Genomic DNA, 20,781 nt, shown 5'->3' with positions numbered 1-20,781 from the left:
TTTAGACTGACTTTACCCGAGGTAAACAAGTAAGGAGGGAACATGAGCCTTTAAAGTCTTAGAGGGTATGTGTTTCCTTAGTTAGCTATTTTTGAGTACAGAAAAAATGTGGGTATTTCTGTTTTTCCTTTTAGATTTTTTTTTGAGGCAATGTTGATATATGACACTGTCTGTGATTCAGAGGTATAGTCTCCTCACTCTCCATATGTAGTTTCCATACTGTGGCTACTACCAAGGCTCCCACAGTATTCCATCATGCACATTTTGACCACCCTTACCTCTTCAGTGGCCTTAATTAAAACAGTCAGATGTGTAGGGATGGTTTTTGTTTGGTTTAGTCTGCTCCTTTTGTGTGTTCTCTTACTTTCCACATATGAGTGAAATCATCCATTATTTGTCTTTCTCCTTCTACCTTACTGGACTGGAGGTTATTTCTTAAAACTTTCCTGTTTTCCAGGACCAGAGAACTCATGCAAAATTCAGTATGTTCATAGGTGAGGATTTTGAAGAGTCATATATATTCAGTATCCAGTTCTTTTATCCCTAATTTCCACAGGACTATTGCAGTGCCTGATTTTCTTTGGCAAAGAGTAATTTTTAATGTTCGTAAATTTTATACATAATAAACACCTTTTAACAAAGTTCATGCTTGGTAAAAAGAAAGGGACACAAAGAGCTTAAGGAGCAGTCCTGCCCCTTTGAAATGTAAAACATTTTGAGTATAGTATTAGAGTTCTAGAGTTAAAATGGTCATTTGTATTACCTGCCAATGAGTACAAGTTTGAATTCAGTCGATAGTGAGAAAGGAAAGGGGACAGGGAGTAAACTAAAAATTGATTTGTCATTCCTTGGCAGGAATTCTTCAACTAGGTATTCCAGGTTTTTGTAAAGTCTTTGAAGCAATACCAGGCATGGTTAGTTTTAAGGGAACCAGTTTCCATATTCTTACCTTCTATATGTATATGCTTTCTAAACTTGACATGTCAAAGAAAATGCCTATAATGTACATATAGGTTCCCCTTTCTTATACTCATATTCACAATTTTTTTCTTTTCTCACTATACAATGAACCTTTCTCTTACCCATTGAAAAATCTTACTGTGGTATGTTGCAATGCATGCAAAAAACCTCCAGGATTCTAAACAAACGGACATTTTAAAATTTGGCACTAGTATTGAGAAAGTATATGACACTCAAAAGATAGCTAACATACTTTTTAAAATCAAGTTGATTCTTTCTTGCTTTGTTTTTCACCAAATTAATGGAACTTACCAACTTGTTAACAGATCACTAAAAGTTACTTTAAATTATCATGCACTCAGAAGACATTTGCTTTAACAAATCCTCATTCATTCCCATCTACTTGTTTTTTTAATAATAGCTTTAATATGCTCATATACATAGCATAATATTCACCTTTTTTAAGTGTACAATTTCAGTGTTTTATAGTATATTTATAGAATTGCACAGTCATCACACTATTTCCCAAACATCTTCATCACCCCCAAAAGAAATGATATATCCATTAGTAGACATCCACTAATTTCGCACTCCCCAGTGTCCGGTAACCACTAATCTACTTTCCATCTGTATATATTTGCGCCTTTGAGCATTTCATATAAGTGGAATCATGCAGCGTGTGGCCTTTGTATATATGGCGTCTTTAATGTGTTTTCGAGATTCATTCATGTTGCGGCTTCATTCCTTTTTATATCAGTATGTCGTTCCTTTTTTATGACTGAATAATATTCCATTTGGGATAATACTCCATTTTATTTTTTAATTAGTTGGTGACATTTGGGTTGTTTCAACTTTTTAGCTATTGTTATAATACCGCTATGAACATTCTTGTACTGTCTGTCTCCATGCATGGGTTCTTTATTTGGAAATTTACTTGCAAAAATTCATTTGTAACTCCAAAACAAATAATTCATTAATAGAAGTATGCAGAACAACACAAAAAAAATTGTATTGCAGCCCTCCCTGGTGGCACAACGGGTTAAAGCACAGCACTAAGAAGCTAAAGCCACTCCCGCATGAGTTCGATTCCTGCCCTGGAGGTGACCACATGGCGCGGCAGACCTCTCCTGACCCGCCCGCTGCTGCCCTCAGCAGTGTACTTCGTCGATCTGCCTGTTCTGTTCCCACTCTGTCTCTGGTGAAACCTCTCGCCACCCCTGAGCCTCTGGCCTGTACCCCAGTTCTGTATCCACAAATAAATAAATCTAAAAAATATATATATATTGCGCAATACACACATTTCCAGCTAAGGTTAAGGATGCCACACTGGCCTTCTTGTTTTGGTTCTCATACCATATGCAAGTACCCTTTTTACAACCTATTTAGTGCCACACTCTTTCTGCACTTTTGTGCTTTTTTTTGAGTTACTGTGTTAAATGGCCCTCAAGCATAGTCCTAAGTCACTGTCAAGTGTTCCTATGTGCAAGAAGGCTGGGATATGCCCTACAGAGGAAATACTTTTCATTCATGTATCAGTTATAGGGCTGTTAGGGTTAGAGTTCAAGATTGGTGAGTCAGCTATCTCTGTATATCAATAAAATGTCTTTAAAAACAAATACACATGAAATAAGGTTATGTATTGATCAGTTGATGAAAGCATGACCAGAGACTCACAGGAGTCTAATCCTGCATTTTCCCTAGGAGCAGTGGATGTAAATTCACTCTTTCAGCCTTCCCAATGAAAATCGACTATATATTTTAGTGTGAACGGATGTTTTCATTTCTCTTGGACATAGAATTTCTGAACCAGATGGTAACTTCTGTTTGTTTTTGTGAATGAGGATCCTCAGTGTTTATACATCTATAGAAATGAAAATAACATAATTTATCTATCCTGCACCCTGTCTTACTATACTAAGTACAAGAAATCCTCAGCAAGTGGGTGTCAGAATTGCCCTGGCTTAGAAATCTATGACACACAGGTGTCAGGATCTTTTGTTGTCGCTCCATAGATACAGCTTCCAAGGACCACTCAAGACCTATGCCCAGCTACAACAAATCACCACACTGAGGAAGTCCAAAGCTGTTGTTCATTTACAGCTTTCCTGGCATGTAATCCTCTCTTTATTCATTATGTCAACTTTCTGTCACTGTTTCACTTTCTTTCAGCTCTGTTCCTTCATGGCCAATTTATGGGATTGAATCCGGGGGCTTGAACTTTACCTTTTAGGACAGAAGTTGATAAGCATACACATGCAGGAGGTGCAGGGGCGGTGAGAGGCTTCACCAGAGACAGAATGGGGAGCAGAACAGGCTGACTGATGAAGTACACTAATGAGGGGAGCAGCGGGGGGTGGGGGGGAGAGGGGGTCAGAAGAGGTCTACCGCACCATGTGGATCACTTCTGGGGTGGGAATCAAACTCATGCTGAATTGGCTTTAGCTTCTTAATGTTGTGCTTTAACCCACTGTGCCACCAGGGAGGGCCCAGCTTAGTACTTTTTAAAGCTGGTATTTTTTTTATATGAACTGTTGCTTTGTAATATCTTAACTGTTTACCTCACTAGTAGCATGAGTAATTGACTATATAATTAAGAAATTTGAGTAATAGTACATCATAAAGGGCAGTATGTATAAACAGAATTGGTTTTGTGCTTCTGTTTGTCATAAAGACTTCATCTGTAACCAAATGAATACATATGTTCCCTTTTTTAATTGCTGCCTTACACTGTTCATCCACTATTTAAATTGTCAGGCATGTTATTAGATACTTTTTATATATGTCATCTAGTTTAATCTTCAGTGAAATCCTGCAAAAAATAATATATTATCTCCATTTTATAGTCAAGGATATTGAGAATTAGAGATATTAAAGAACTTTTCATTTGCACATAAGTGCCAGAGCAAGGTGAACTCACATTCATCTGTCTTTTGGATTCCAAAGTCCTGTTTTCCCTATATCTCAGGCCATGAGTCCTTTAACTTTTATGTTTTATTTCTTCACAGCTTTACTCTGAACATCAAGACCTGTGCCTGGCACAAAGTCTATATTCAATAAATATTTATTGAGGAAGTGAAAGAATGCCTCATAAGCACTGTAAATTTACTGAGAATCCTAGGGATGATAAAATAAAGAGTATGATAACTGATGATCAGAGGAAAGTTTCTGCTTCTTGACAAAAGATTGTATCTTTAAAAGGTAGATAGGCTATGTTGCACTTCCATGGTCAGGACTCTAAAACTAGACTACACCTGATTCTAATATTATGTTTTTCTACCCCTTCTTCTCTGGTTAGCACTCTAGTTTATCCAGGCTACTTTGCTGTGCAAGCTTGTTCTGCAGCTTCCTGTAGTGAGATAATATCATCAGTGATAGTGGTGAATGGCAACCCTTCTCCAATAAGAGGACTGAGTATCTTCAAAGTAAATTTTGCAGGTGGCAGAGACAGGTCAGGAAGTCTCGGGAATAGACAACAGAGTTGGAAGATATTTCAAAAAATAATATCCCAACGATCAGTAAATGGTATATAACTTTGTTAGTCATCAGAGACATGCAAATTTAAATCACAGTTTGATGCCACTGCATCCCCAACAAAATGGTTAAAAACTAAAATTAGGCCCTCCCTGGTGGCGCAGCGGGTTAAAGCCCAGCACTGAGAATCTAAAGCCGCTTCCGCATGAGTTCGATTCCCGCCTGCCCCGGAGATGACCACATGGCGTGGCAGACCTCTCCTGACCCGCCCGCTGCTCCCCTCAGCAGTGTACTTCATCGATCTGCCTGTTCTGCTCCCCGTTCTGTCTCTGGTGAAGCCTCTCGCCACCCCTGAGCCTCTGGTCTGTACCCCAGTTCTGTATGCACAAATAAATAAATCTTTAAAAAAAAAAACAAAAAAAAAAACTAAAATTACAGTTCCAAATATTAATGAAGACATAGAGCCACCAGAAGCCTTTGTGCTTACAGGAGCAAAAGTTAGTTCAACCACACTGGTAAACTGCCTGGTATTGTCTACCAAAACTGACATACACATAATATCTGACCTTGCATATTCATTTCTACATAAATAGCCAACAGAAATGTCTTAACATATGTCCACCAAAAAATCATGTACAGGAATGCTTTTAGCTGAATTATAGTAGTCCTAAATTAGAAACAACCCAAATGTCCAACAGCAGTAGAATGGCATAAAAAATTGTAATATACTCATAAAATGGAATTTTTTCTTTTTTTATAATTTTTAAATTAAAGTATATGATTCAGAAGTATATATTACCACACCCAACAGCAAGATACTCATAGTCTTCACCCGTAGGCCATAGTCCATTTTGCCCCCTCCACCATTTCCTGTCCACCCCCCAACTTTGGCAGCCTGTGTTTTACAGTCAGATTTCTAGGTTCTGTTTTGTTTGCTGTTGTCTCACACTTTGTTTTGTTTCTCCAAATTCCACAGATGAGTGAAACTGCCCAGTATTTGTTTTTTACCTTCTGGCTTCTTTCTTTCTTTCTTTCTTTGATTTGTTTATGCATACACGAACTGGGGTGTAAGCCAGAGGTGTGGGGTGGGGGTGAGAGGATTCAGGAGAGACAGAGTGGGGAGCAGAACAGGCAGATCTAGTGAAATACACTACTGAGGGGGCAGCGGATGAGACAGGAGAGGTCTGCTATGCATGTGTGTCACCTCTCTGGCCAGGGATCGAATTTGTGTTGCAGTGGCTGTGGATAGCTCATCGTGTTATGCTTTAACCCCTCGTGCCACCGGGGAGGGCCCTTTCTGGTTTATTTTTTTTAAATCTTACTTATGTATTTATTTTTATAACAATGGCCCACATCATTGTTTGTGTATTAGAGGACTTACCCACACCGGTGTTGCTAACATATCACATCCACCACCAAGAAAACAATAGTCCATCACCATTGTCCATTGTGCTCCCTCCCCACCTTGTTTATACCTATCCCCTTCCATATACCCCTCTGGTAGCCTCAGTTCTGTAATCAGCTTTCTAGTGTTCGTTCTTTTTGGCTTTTTCTAACCCTTTGTTTGGTTTCTCTGTATTCCACATGTAAGTGTTACCATCGATATTTGTCTTTTACCTTCTGATATATCTCACTTAGCATATATCATGCCATGTTGCCACAGTGGCAAAATTTGTCTTTTTTGATAGCTGAGTATTGTATTCCATTGTGTCTATATACCACTTCTTCCTGTACCACTTACCTGCATTTGGACATGTAAGTTGTTTTCATAGTTTGGCTATGTTGAATTGTGCTGCAGTGAATATAGAAGTTCATCTTTCTCTTTAAGTTAAATGTTTCTTTGTATAATTTTTGGGTAGATACATAGGAGTGGAATTGCTGGGTGTTATGGTAGAACCATTTGTAATCATTTGAGAAATTTCCGTACTGTTTCCACAGGGATTGGACTAGTCTACATTCCCACCAACAGAATAAGAGAGCTTTTTCTCCACATCTTTGCCTACACTTGTTGTTTCTGACCTTTTTGATATGGGCCTTTCTCACAGGTGTGTGGTAGTATCTCATTGTGGTTTTGATTTGCATTTTCCTGACAATCAGTGATGTTGAACATTTTTTCATGGGCCTGTTGGCCACCTGTACATTGTCTTTGGAAGAGTGCCTATTTAGCTCTCCTGCCCTTTTGCTTTTCCAATGAAGAACTGAGGTATAGGCCTGAAATGCAGAAGAGGGGGTGAGAGGAGTCACCAGAGACAGAGTGGGGATCAGAACAGGCAGATCTACTGAAATACACTGCTGAGGGGGCAGCGGGCAAGACAGGAAATGTCTGTTGTGCCATATGTAGGTCAGCTCCCTGGCCTGGAATTGAACTCAGGCTTTAGTGGCCATAATGCTGAGACTTAACCCCTAGGCCACCATGGAGGCCCTGCCCATATTTTCCTTCTGTTGAGTTACATGACTTCTTTGTATATCTTTGATATCAACCCCTTTTTAGATATGCATTGTGCAAATATTTTCTCCCATTCAGTATGATGTCTTTTGCTTTAGTGATGTTTTCTTTCACTATACAGAAGCTTTTTAGTCTGATGTAGTCCAAATTATTTATATTGTCTTTAATTATCCTCTCTGCAGAATATGAATCCACAAAGACATCTCTGAAGCCTGTATCATGAAGTGTCCTGCCTTTGTTTTCTTCTACTTGTTTTATGGTTTTGGTTGTTTTGTTTTTTTTTTTTAAAGATTTATTTATTTATTTATTTATTTATTTGTGCATACAGAACTGGGGTGCAGGCCAGAGGCTCAGGGGTGGTGAGAGGCTTCACCAGAGACAGAGTGGGGAACAGAACAGGCGGATCGACGGAAGTACACTGCTGAGGGGAGCAGCGGGCGGGTCAGGAGAGGTCTGCCACACCATGTGGTCACCTCCGGGGCAGGCGGGAATCAAACTCATGCGGAAGCAGCTTTAGATTCTCAGTGCTGTGCTTTAACCTGCTGCGCCACCAGGGAGGGCCCGTTTTGGGTTTTATATACAGGTCTATTATACATTTTGAGTTGATTTTTGTTTATGCTGTGAGATAATGATCAATTTTCATTCTCTTGCGTGCGACTATCTAGTTTTCCCAGTACCACTTATTGAAGAGGCTTTCCTTTCTCCCATGCATATTATTGACTGCTTTGTTATAGATTAGCTATCCATGTAGCTGTGAGGTTATTTCTGGGCTCTCAATTCTATTCCACTGTTCTGTATGTCTGTTTTTGTTCCAGCATGATACTGTTGTGATTATTATAGCTTTGTGATATAGTTTTATGTATGGAAATGTAATGCCATCATTCTTTTTTTGTCATGATTATTTTTGCTATTTGGAGTATTTTGCAGTTCCATGTGAATTTCATTGTCCTGTTTCTTTGAAAATACCATTGAAATATTGGGATGGGGGCCCTCCCTGGTGGCGCAGCGGGTTAAAGCACAGCACTGAGAATCTAAAGCCACTTCAGCATGAGTTCAATTCCCGCCTGCCCCGGAGGTGACCACATGGTGTGGCAGACCTCTCCTGACCCGCCCGCTGCTCCCCTCAGCAGTGTACTTCGTCGATCTGTCTGTTCTGTTCCTCGCTCTGTCTCTGGTGAAGCCTCTCACCACCCCTGAGCCTCTGGCCTGTACCCCAGTTCTGTATGCACAAATAAATAAATCTTTAAAAAAAAAAAAAGAAATATTGGGATGGATTATGTTGTGCTGTGGGTAGGATGGCCATTTTCACATTTGTTTCTTCTCATGAGCAGGTATATTTTCATTTCTTTGTATTGTATTACCTTTTAAAAAGTTTAATAATTTTCTTTTCTTTTTTAAGTTTACTATCCAGGAATGTTCTTTGATTTTGTTTTTGCTTTTTGCGATATATTTGTAAATTGGGGCATTTTTCTTAATTTCTTCCTTTTCTAGTTCATTGTTTGCATATAGGAAGAGTGTCTTGATTTTGTACCCTGCCACTGCTAAACTGACTTATTGTTCTAATTAGAATTTCTGAGACATCTTTAGGGTTCTCTATAAGTCATCTGCAAATAATATGGCTTTACTTCTTCTTTCCCGTTTTTAATTCCTTTTACCTCCTTCTTTTGCCTAATTGCTCTAGCTAAGACTCACAATATGATATTGAATAGTAGTGATGAGAGCGGACATCCTTGTCTTATATTGGATCTTAATTGAAAAACTTTCACTTTTTCACCACTGAGGCTGATATTACTTGTAGGTTTGTCATACAAGACCTTTATTAGGTTGAGCTGTGTTCCATTTATTCTCAGTTTTTTGAGAGATTTTGCCATAAATGGATGTTGAATCTTATCAAATGCTTTATTGAGATCTATTGATATGATCATGTTTTTTTATCTGTCCTTTTACTGATATGGTGAATTTATTTTTGGGTGTTAAACCATTGTTGTGGCCCTGGTATAAAACATATTTGCTCATGGTACATAATCATTTTAATGTATTGCTTGATTACATTTGCTAAGATTTTGTTGAGGATTTTTACAGCTGTGTTCATTAGCGAAATTGGTCTGTAGTTTTTGTGTGTTGTTTTTGTCTTGTTTGGATTTTGAGTGATGTTGGCCTCATAAAAAGTGTTTGGAAGTATTTCTGCTTTCTTGATGTTTTGAAGGGGTGTGAACATGATAGGTATTAGCATCTCTCTGAAGGTTTATTAGAACTCATTTATGAAGGACATCTGGTCCAGAGTTTTATCTTTGGGGAGAATTTTTATTACAATTTCAATTTCTTTGCTTAGGATTGGTCTATTTAGGTTTTCTGTTTCTTCCTTATTCAGTTTTGGATAGTTGTGTGATTCTAAGAATGACAAATGTTCAAAGTAATTTCTTTCTCATTGAATTTCTGCTATATTTGTTGTATTTTCTCTATTTCATTTCTTTTTGTTTGTTGTATTTGGGGGGGTGAGTATCTTTTTCATTTGCTTATTTACTCTACACTATTTGTTTTTCTTCCTTTTTTCTTCATGTGGCTAGCTAATGGTTTGTAAATTTTTTTAGTTTTTTCAAAGAGTAGCTTTTGGTTTCATTAATATTTGGAACTGTTTTTTATTTCTATTTAATTTATTTCTGCTCTAATTTCTATTATAACCATTCTTCTACTGGCTTTTGGTTTTGTTTGTTCTTTTTCAAGTTCCTTGAGGTGAGAGATAATAAGGCTCTTTATTTGAGCTCTTTCTCATTTCTTAATGTGAGTCTGTATTGCTATATACTTTCTTCTTGGTGCTACTTTTGCTGTGTCCCATAAGTTCTGGAAAGCAGTGTTCTTATTGCCAGTTGTCTTGTATTTTTTTCATTTCTTTGATTTCCCCATTGACTCAATAGTTACTAAGTAGTATGTTGTTCAACCTCCACATGTCAGAAATTTTTCCTGCTTTCTTTTTGTGTTTGATTTCTATTTTGATACCTTTGTGGTCTGAAAAGATGGTTGGTATGACTTCAGTCTTCATAAATTTGTTAATACTTGTCTTGTGATTCTTCTTTTCACTTAACATAACCCCCTCCAGTTCAATCTGTGTTATTGCAAATGCCAAGCCTTCATCTTTTTTATAGCTGAGTATATTATCCCATTGTGTTCATATACATACACAAACACATAATGTGTGTATGTATACATTCTTGTGATTTATGTGCAAGGAATAAGTATAAGTTGTCCAAAGGTAAAAACAATAATTCACTTTTATTTTGTCAGATCATTTGGTCAGAGATAAAGATCTGTCTGCGTACTACTACTTGGATATTTACATTTTTCCTGTTGGGGACCTGGCTTGTTCACAGAAACACTCATTAAGTCTTCAAGGGTACTCAGTAGATACCTATTCTATGCAAAATGCTGGTAGTAGTATGGTTAGAGGTGGTATTAAAACATAGATACCTTGGATACAGTGATCCAAACAATATCCCCATCCTTGATAGTGAATAGTAAGAAGGGGACATAGAATCTAGCTTTGTTGTCCTTCCTGGGTACTTAGGAAATAATCACGGAAAGCATTAGGTACAAAATGCATCTAAAATTATGACCTAAGTGTCTTTCTGAAATGTTTTGAAAGATTTCCACGGGTCTATTTGAATTGACCTTGCATTGTCTGTAGTAGTTGCCTTTAGCTTAACTTGCTTATTTCCTCCCCATCACTAGGGTATCATGTCTTGTTTACTATGCAGAAATAACTGTCAGGGGATTTTAAGATTCTGTTTGAGGGTTGATTTCCTAATTATTCATTTTTTAGTGTAGAGTCAATAAGCAATATAGCTTTCTGAAAAGTTTTGCCAATTTGTATTTATAATGTATGCATGTTTATTTAAACACTTCTAACATATTAAAGAAGATGTTATTTTTCCCTGTATTTCCACCTTAACTACTTTTTTTATCCAGTGATTTGTTTTATGAATTTTGGAAACTAATCTATTGTCTTTGTAATATCATCATCTTCCCTCATGTCACTTGAAAACATCTCTTTCATATGATGAATTCTTATTAAATCCAAGGAAAGTTTGGCATGGTAGCAGGGGATGCATAGAATCAATTTGAGTCAAACATTCCAAATCTGTCCTGTGCAATGTGATCTTAAGTGGTGACGTCAGTTTTTGTATGTCTTATGTGAGGATAATAACACTATCTTCACAGAGCTGGCACAAATATTAAGGATGATCACATCTGTGAAACACATCAGTTCTTGCTTAGCATGTTGTAGGTAGGTTGTACATAATTTCCCTACTCTTCACTGTGACTCATCCTGTATTGATTCTGTAGTCATGCCCACCTCAACCCCACCTCACAATTTTTATTTATTTTAATTATTTCATCCCCCTCGTTTATTAATTAAATCTATTGTAAAATAGTTTTTCTAGGCTCTGACAAGACATGAATTCTTTCCTTTATTTGTTAAACATTTTTCAAGTGAAGTATAATCATAGAAACTATTGTTTCTCAAACTCTCTGTCCACACAGTGGCTGATAAAATAAATTTTTCAACCTTAAGTCTGAAGTGTTTATTAAGGACTCCTGATTTGAGGAGGATAGGTCTTTTTTATGTTCTGACTTTCCACAAAATATGTCTAGGTATTTTTCTAATTGAAACTCTTCTTTTCTGTAGATATAGCTTGTGGGCTTTTGAGGGATTTTCTTTTCTTTTTTTTCCTTAAAATTTTTCTCAGGATAATTAACTGAGAAAATCAAGTGAATTTCCCTAAGCTGTGTAGATTGTGTATAGACACTACATTCTATTGGACTTTTCTATTGCATTATTAGTATCTTTTAATTTTTTTTTGCCTTAATATGCTGCTAACACTTAAGCAAAGATAAATTAATAATAGTTTTACCAATGAACGTTAAAAGCAACAGAAATTAATCAAGAAAGCCTATTATTACTAAAATTAAGCAAACAATAAGGGATAAAGTTACAATAAATTGATATTTATTACTTAGAAAGACTTTTTGATGAAATTAAACAATTTTTCAGCTGGTCATCCACAAAATCTGATATTTTAGGGCAATCTTAATGATTGGCCAGAGTAGTATGGTGACAAAGACCTGGAAAGGAAAACCCTCCATTAGGATCATAGAGAAATTGGTAAAGACAGTTTCATTTCGACCATACTTTGGGTCAGAGAAGTCATAGAACCCACCTGGATTATATTTTTTAACCCTAAACAGTGTTGCCTTATTCTATGAGCAGAGGTTGTAATAGTTGATGCTACTCCATTCCAAAGAAGTACAAAAATTCTACCAGTAGGATCAAATGTCCTCATTAAATAGCAATTCAGGACACATATGAGAGTAGTGAATAATTTGTTACTGTGAATAGGAGACTAAAATAAGGACATATTGTGTTCTACAATTAGAAAGAGACTATTTAAACCCCAGTCTGGCACTGTTTATTAAAACTGAATTTTAATTTTTTGTAATCAAATGATAGGAAAATTACTTTAGGTAATATAGTATAATATATTTTATAATATAGCTTTTTATAATATAGCTTTGGTACTCTTCTCATAAGAATAAAGGAACATGGTGATGATTACTTTTCACCTGTAAAGCACATAATTTTTAATAAGAGGTATTTTTTTTTAAGATTTATTTACTTATGCATAAAGAACTGAGGTGCAGGCCAGAGGTGTGGGGCAGTGAGAGAATTCACCAGAGACAGAGTGGGGAGCAGAACAGGCAGAGTGATGGAATATACTGCTGAGGGGAGCAGTGGGCGGGTCTCGAGAGATCTGCCGTGCCATGTGGATCACCTATGGGGCGGGCATCAAACTCATCTTGAAGTGGCTTCAGCTTCTTAGTGCTGTGCTTTAACCTGCTGTACCACACGGTGGGGGGGGGGGGAAGGGGGGGTGTCTGGTAAGAATTTTAACTATTTCTAAGAACAGAGCATGTCATCTAGTAATAGTATGGTCACCAGAGGGCTCAAGAGTCCTGGAACACATCATAAGGTTCTGATGTAAGGAAATCCTTAGAATTGAATGCAGAACTAGTTTAATCTCATCAAAACAGGCAGGTATAGATTGATTAACAGAATTTCATGAAATGAGCCACACTTACTGTTATTTTAATATATTTTTTAATGTTTGGTTCTAAAGCAAAATTCTAAAATCATTGTCTCTCTCTGATTCTATATGTCACCAATTTGATATTTTAATTCAAGATAATTAAAGTATTTACTGGATATCTACAGTGGATATTTTATTACTTTTGATAATCTTATCATATCAAAGTCCTCTGATAGCCCAGTCAGGACAGTTTTTGTTGTTTTGTTTTCTGACTGGGGACAGTTTATCAGTGACGGTCCAATCAAGAGACAGAAAGAAACCAAGCAGTAATTTGAACAAGTAAAGTTTAATATAAAGAATTTTGACCATGCGGGCCCTCCCTGGTGGTGAAACAGGCTAAAGCACAACACTATGAAACTGGCCACTTCAGCACAGTTTGATTGCCAGCCCCAGAGATGACCCACATGGCACAGCAGACCTCTCCTGACCTGCCTGCTGCTCCCCTCAGCAGTGTACATTGTGGATCTGCCTCTTCTGCTCCTCACTCTCTCTCTGGTGAACCCTCTCACCGCCCCTGCCCTCTGACCTGTACCCCATTTCTGTATGCATAAATAAGTAACTCTTTTTAAAAAAAAAGAAATATTACCATGAGATTAGGGTGGAAGCCACTACCCCAAGGGCTGAAATAGAACACTCCAAGAAAAGCATAGCTTCCTTCCTGGCAGGGCTGAGATCTGAACCTTGTTGGAGAGGGCATGACCAGGGCTCACCCATCATAGAAAAGTTCACAGAAATGCTGTGCTGGTCGGATTCATTGGAAAGCTGCACTCTGGAGTCCGGGGGGAGCCATCATCAAGCATCTGCCTTACCTTTGAACTTGTAGCAGACAGTCCAAAGGGGTGCTTGAAATTTTACAGGGAAATGCCTTCTGGTCACAGCCTCCTACAAAGCCACCTGAGGGTTCTGGGGAAGCTGGGCACAGGGAGAGTAGTACCCTCCCAGCACCACTCTGCTGCAAATCTGCCGGCCCATGCAAAGGTGCCGGCCCATGCAAAGGTGCCAGCCCATGCAAAGGTGCCATGTACTGCTGGCTGTTAGGCACTGGAGATAAATTGCACATGGGACAGGAGCCTGACAAGGAAAACACTGGAGCCAGGAGGGTAAGACTTTTGCTCCTCTGGTGCCCTCTACTGACAAAGTTAAGCCAACAGTTCAGTGCAGCCAACTGAAAGATAATAGGTCAATAAATGTATGGGATGGTATGTGTGGCCATGAATATAGTTTTGATGAGCTACCCCATCAAAGCAACCCCATCCATGATGATCCTCAAGTAATGTCATGTTCTTATAATGTTGATCATAAAAGACTGGTTGGCCAATGTTGAATGAAATGTTATTTGAGGACTTGCATTTGTTATAAGTTGTTTTGCTTAAAGTGGAAGTTTCTAAGAACCTATTAATGGTGAGTACTTACTAAACTTGGTAATATTTTTATTTTGCTATTCACCATTTTCCTTAAATGATTAGAAACTAGTCTTTCAAAGTAGAATATTCAATATTATACTTTATCACGTTAGCAAATTCAATTAAAAATAAAACTCTTCCTGAAAAATGTCCATATAAATAAAATAAGCCCATGACTTGATTTAGAATATTGGATTAGTCCACATTGTATATTTGTTCCTGGGATATTAGGATTTTACATGTGTTGTCTCTGTAGATTATATAGGATAATATTGAATATCCAAATGAGTTTGGGTGAAAGCATATTTCTATATATATTCAAATCAAAGCCAGAGTTGTCTAAAAGTTGTCTAAAGTACAGTATGAGGAAGCGTGTGTTATCAGTTGGATTTCCTCAGTACTGTGTATGATATAAATGCTAACATATGTTGTGGAGTAGTCCTCTATTAGTGCTGTTATTAGGGCTAATTTGTTATCTTAACATTGTTATTGATTTGAACCTTTTACCTCTCTCTCTTTTTCCATCCCCACTTACCAATGCGTCAATCAGTCCCCAATATTGTTAACCAAGTACTACAAGAATGTTCTTTTTGGATATTCTCTAGTCCAACCCAGTATCTATTTTACTCCACTAACTATTGCCATTTCTAGTTTCCTTTCATCATTTTGCCAGTCTTGGGAACACATAATGATCAATAGTTCTATTGTTGCCTAATTGCCTTAAGGTTAAATTAATAGTCTGATGTTTGATCTTCTGTTGTTTTCTGTTGTACCCACATTACCAGGTCAGTATTATTTCCCCTTACTTCTCAACATAAATCCTTTGTTAGATTTATTTAAAAGACCATTAACTTATTATATGTCAGATCCTGAGAAGACAAAAATGAACCAGTCCCACAATGCAGTCAGGGAGGTATGTATTTAAAAATTATTTTTGTACAATGAAAGGCTGAGTAATGCTACCTTACCACCTGAAAGATGTTCCTGTCCTAATTAGAGAATCTATGAATACATCACCATATATTCGAAGAGGACTTTGCAGAAGTGGTTAAGCCAAGGATCTTGAGGTAGAAAGACTATCCTGGATTATCCAGCTGAGCTCAATGTAATCACAAGGGTCTTTATAAGAGGGAAGCAGAGGAAGATTAGCTACAGGAAAAGGCAGTGTGACAAAAGAAGCAGATTGGGGTGATGTGGCCATGAGCCAAGGAATTTCGGCAGGCTCTAGAAACTGGAAGTGGCAAGGAACTGATTCTCCCCTGAAATCTCCAGAAGGAGCCAGTCAGCCCTGCCACCACCAAAATCACTGCAGCCTGGAAACCTGTAAAACTGTTATGAGAATAATTTTGTATTATTTTAAGCCACAGATTTAAGGTAATTTGTTATAGCCATAATACAGTGTAATGCTTTGGAGAAGTTGACAAAATCTGTTGTGACAAGATGAGGAATTCATAAATAGATTTGGCAGGGATGGGGCATTTAAAGTAAAGGAAAGTATGTACAGTGATGTGGACTGAGAATTATTAGCAAGGCATGTTCAGGAAAATGTATTTTGTTTTGTTAGAGTTTAAATGAGGGTAAGAAACGCACCACTTACATTATGAATCCCTTGTGAGCAATGCTAAGAAGTTTGAGCTTCATTATCTAGGTACAAAGGTGAGATTTGTAGGTTTTAATCAGGAGAGTCACAAGTCAGGTTTGTTTTTATAGAAAGACCTAGGTAGTATTGTGGAAGAGGCTGGGTGGTCCATGCAAAAGATAGATGCCTGAATTAAAGTTTTGGGAGTAGTTTTGGGTGGAGAAAAGGGGCTAAGTAGAAGATATACAAACAAGGTTCAGTTACTAGGATTTCATGGGTATAGGCCTAAAGGAAATAGAAAATTCTAAGAAATGCCCTTTTTTTAATTCATCTGACTAGGTGGATATCAGTGCTTTGTTTTATTCAAATAGAAACTATCAAACAGAAGGGGTGGGTCAGGAAGAGTAAATGAATTGAATTTTGAATAATGTGTCTGAGGAGCCTTTGAAATATCAAAGTTAATCACGAGGCATTTAGGCATTTTAGTCTAAAAGAACCAATGTCAGAGCAAAAGAGAAAAGATGTGAAACTTCATCATGTACACCAGAATTACAAACTTTCTTAAAAACATTAGCAAGCTACAATAAAAATACAACATAGCCAAGGTCAGGATCCAGAGAAAACCTGCCTTTAAAGAAGATGTGGGTGAGAAAGAAAACTTGGGGGGTGAGGCGTGCTGGAGAGGGCCGGGAGTGAGAGAAGTCGGAGAATTTAGGATCAGAGAATGCTGTCACAGAAGCTGAGAGAGAAGGCTTTCTGTGGTTTAAAGTGCTATTAAGAGGCCAAATGAGGAATAACTGCAATGGTCAGGGAATTTAGCAACATGGAAATCAGTGGGAACTTTAGCCAGATCATTTTCATTGTTGTGACAGGGTAGAGCCAGATGGTAGTGGGCTGAGGAATGACTGGTGAGGAAGTGGGGAGAATAAATATAGAATAATTTCCAACAGACTAGACTGGTAAAAGGAGAGACGACTGTAGGTTGAAGGGCATGTGGAATAGGGGTGAAATTTAAGACGGAGGGACTTCAGCTTCTTTTTCAGCTGGGGGAAACAGCAAGTAGAAAATACTGATGGGATAAATTCTTTGGTAGGTAGCAGGTAGAGGGTGGGCCAAAGCATAGATGGGAGGCATCTCATCCACTGAGACAAAAGGAAGACAGGATAAAGATAGAGCTGGCCTGCAAGGAGGGAGAAGAGGAGGTAGGGAATATCTCTGAGCTGATGGCCTGATTTTCTTGGTGCAGTAGGAAGCAGAGCCACCATCAGTGTAGCAGTGGTGGTACAGTAGAGAGAGAAAAAATGTAACAGCACTTTAGAGAGTTGAAAAGGAGATATGAGGAGAAATCGCTAGGCTGCTTCATGGCCCCAAATGAGGATGCAGAGATTATGTAGCAAGACTCATCAACACACTGATGATTTCCCTCAGCAGCACTAATTAGCCTACAGCTTAGGAGCTGAGGATTGTACTAGTGGATTGTGCTATGTATTTTACATAGCAGACATGATGGATGAAAAAAGTCAAAAAAACTAAAAATAATGACAAGAAAAAATCATGACAAAAATAGACATACAAACCAATGGAATAGAATTGACAGCCCAGAAATCCACATATATATGAAAACTTAATCTATGATAAAGGAGCAAAAATATATACTAGAACAGAGTAGCCGCTTCAATAGAGGGTGTTGGAAAAACTGAATACCTGCATACAAAAAAATGAAACTATACCACAATCTCACACCAAAATCAACTCAAATGGATCAAAAAGCCTGACACTATAAAATACACAGAAGAAAACATAGACAAAACATGTCATGACATTGCTTTAGTGATGTTTTTTGGGATTCTTCCCTAACAGCAAGAAAAACAAAAGAGCAAAATAACAGCTAGGACTACATCAAACTAAAAAAGCTTCTGTACAGTGAAAGAAACCATATCTAAAATAAAAAGACATCCTACTGAACAGGAGAAAATATTTGCATACCATATCTCTGACAAAGGACTAGTATCAAAGATACACAAAGAACTCAAAACCACAAAAATAAAAGAAAGAACCCAGTAAATAAATGGGCAGAAGAACTAAACAGACACTTCTCCAAAGAAGACATTCAGACTACCAGCTGGCATATGAAAATATGTTCACTATCAGTAAGTATGAGAGAAATGCAAATCAAGTCCAGAATGAGATATCATCTCACATCTGTGAGAATGGCCTGTATTGAAAAGATCAGGAACAAGTGCTGGTGAGGATATGGAGAAAAGGGAACTCCTCTGCACTGCTGGTGGGGATGCAAACTGGTCCAGCCTTTATGTAAAGCAGTATGAAGGTGTCTTAAAGCACTTAAAATAGACCTGCCATTCAACCCAGTAATTCCACTCTCTGGTATCTACCTCCAAAATTCAAAAACACTAATTCAAAAGGAAACTTGCACTCCATGTTTATTGTAGTGCCATTTACTATAGCTAAACTGTTGAAACAACCTAAGTGCCTATATACAAATAAGAGGATCAAGAAGATGTGGTATATATAGCCAATGGAATACTACTCAGCAATCAAAAAAGATAAACGCATGCCATTTGTGTCAACATGGATGGATCTTGAAGGGATAATGCTAAATGAAAAAGCCAGAAAAAGAAAGGTAAATACTAAGTGGGGTCACTAATACGTAGAGTATAAATAACTAAATTAGCAGTAAGATAATGCTGAAAAACGAACCCTTGATAGCTCACTACAGCACTAAAATACCAAGGGAAGAAGGGGGTGATGAAGGGATAAGAACAAAGAGGGAAGGAAACACTGTGTCTAGTGCTGGAATATGAGTGAGTTGGGAAGATGGATGATGCTTGATGGATGTACCCTGATATTACCTCACTAAAAATTAATTAAAAGTAAAAAACAGAAAAAGGAGACTCCAAAGATCATTCTGGAGAAAGAGGAATGGGGATGACAATCTTTATTGTAAAATAAAGCTGCTGATTAATAAGATTCCAGTAGTCAAAAGTGAAGTGTAAAAAAGTTAAAATATTTTTAAAGACTTATTTATGCACATAATAATTGGGGTACTGGCCAGAGGTACAGGAGGTGAGAGGATTTACCAGAGACAGAGTGGGGAGCAGAACAGGAGGATCTACTGAAATACACTGCTGAGGGGAGCAGCGGGCTAGACAGGAGAGGTCTGCTGTACCATATAAGTCAGTTGCCTGGCTGGGGATCAAACTCCTGCTGCAGTGTCTGCAGAGAGCCTCATAGTGCTGCACTTTAACCCGTTGCACCATTAGGGAGGGCCCTAAATAGATTTTAAAAACCAGGAAGCTGGATGGAAAGATTTTAGAGATGCAGCCTAAAAATATTCTAATTGGTCTGTCTTGTCAACAGTCACAATAGTTGTATTGTCAGAGAAACTTGGGTTCAAATTTGCCCTTGTGACAGTTACCTGACTATAAGCTGGTTTGAATTTTTATATATGTAAATGCTCAACAAATGCTTAAAGAATAAAATAATGTGTCAAGAAATGAGAAATTTCAGTACGACACATCATTAGTGGTACCTTTCTAGCCCAAAAAAGTAAAATCCAGAATGTATTTTTCTTTAGAACTATTTAGAGTAGCAAGTTTGGTTAAATTTGGAAGCTGTTTGTTTCAACACATTATATGCTCAGTATTTTGGCTGCATAACAAATTACACCAAAACAAATATTTAATATACTCACAGTAACATAAAGTTCACAGATTCTGGGCATAGAATCTAGACAGAGCATAGTAGGGATAGATAGATTATCCCTGAAGCACACTGGAATTACCTGCATGCTCACTCACTCACGTTTGATAGTTGACGCTGGCTGTTGACTGACAGATTTAATTGGAATTTGACCACACTTCACACTTCATATTGAGACTCTTTCTCACAGCATGGTAACTGACTTCCAAGGGCAAATGTTGAGAAAGAGAGGTAAACAGAAAAGCACCAAATTAAAATCATGTGATCCTCAATGATATAAACGCAAGAGAACAGAAAATATATCATTTCTTGATGGGGAATGGCATATGATTCTGGAAGTGTGTGTGATATTGTAAATATCACATGGCTGTTTTTGGAAAATATAATCTGTCAAATATTTCCTCAAACGTAGATACAGAGATTTTGAAATTAGTTTCATTAAGGTATAATTGATTAGCATGCATTATAATGCACCCATATTAAGTTCACTGTTCAGTGGTTTTATCCAGTGTACACTTCTTTGTAATCACAGTTAAAATGAAGGAAAACTTCATCATCCTTCATTCTGTCATTCATCCTCCCCCTGCCCCAGACTGATCTGCTTTCTGATGCTACGCTTTACTTTTGAGTTCTGGAATTTCATATAAATGAAATTACATGTTATGTACTTTTGTGTAGTGTGTAATGATTTTGAGATTCATCCCCCTATCTGTCATATGTATCAATAGTTCTTTTTAATTTGCTAAGTAATATCCCATTGGGTGGATATACCACAGTGTTTTTTAACCCATTTTCCTGTTGACAGAAGTAAGGATTTTTTTTTCCATTTAGGAATTATGAATTAAGCTGCTTTAATTTCTGTGTACAAATCTTTGAATGTGTATATATTTTCATTTTTCTTCCATCAGTGCCTAGGAGTATAATTATTACATCATTTAGAAACTGCCTAGCTACTTTTTTTACAATTGGTGCTCTATTTTACATTGCTACCTATCATATACCAGAGGTCTAGTTGCTCCACATCCTCACACTTATTTGATATTGTTATTCTTTTTAGTT

General features: G+C 37.5%; 1 protein-coding gene across 16 annotated transcripts in view; it reads left to right on the top strand.

Annotated features, from left to right (window-relative positions):
- Window positions 1–20,781, top strand: part of CASK (calcium/calmodulin-dependent serine protein kinase (MAGUK family)) — a 350,351-nt gene that overhangs the window by 85,713 nt on the left and 243,857 nt on the right. The gene's annotated exons all lie outside the window — the stretch shown is intronic.

Source organism: Condylura cristata, unplaced genomic scaffold, assembly GCF_000260355.1.
Source record: "Condylura cristata isolate star-nosed mole 26May11 unplaced genomic scaffold, ConCri1.0 scaffold00027, whole genome shotgun sequence".
Taxonomy (NCBI): domain Eukaryota; kingdom Metazoa; phylum Chordata; class Mammalia; order Eulipotyphla; family Talpidae; genus Condylura; species Condylura cristata.
The sequence above is the reverse complement of the archived record's forward strand: the minus strand, read 5'-3'. Positions and strand labels throughout refer to the sequence as shown.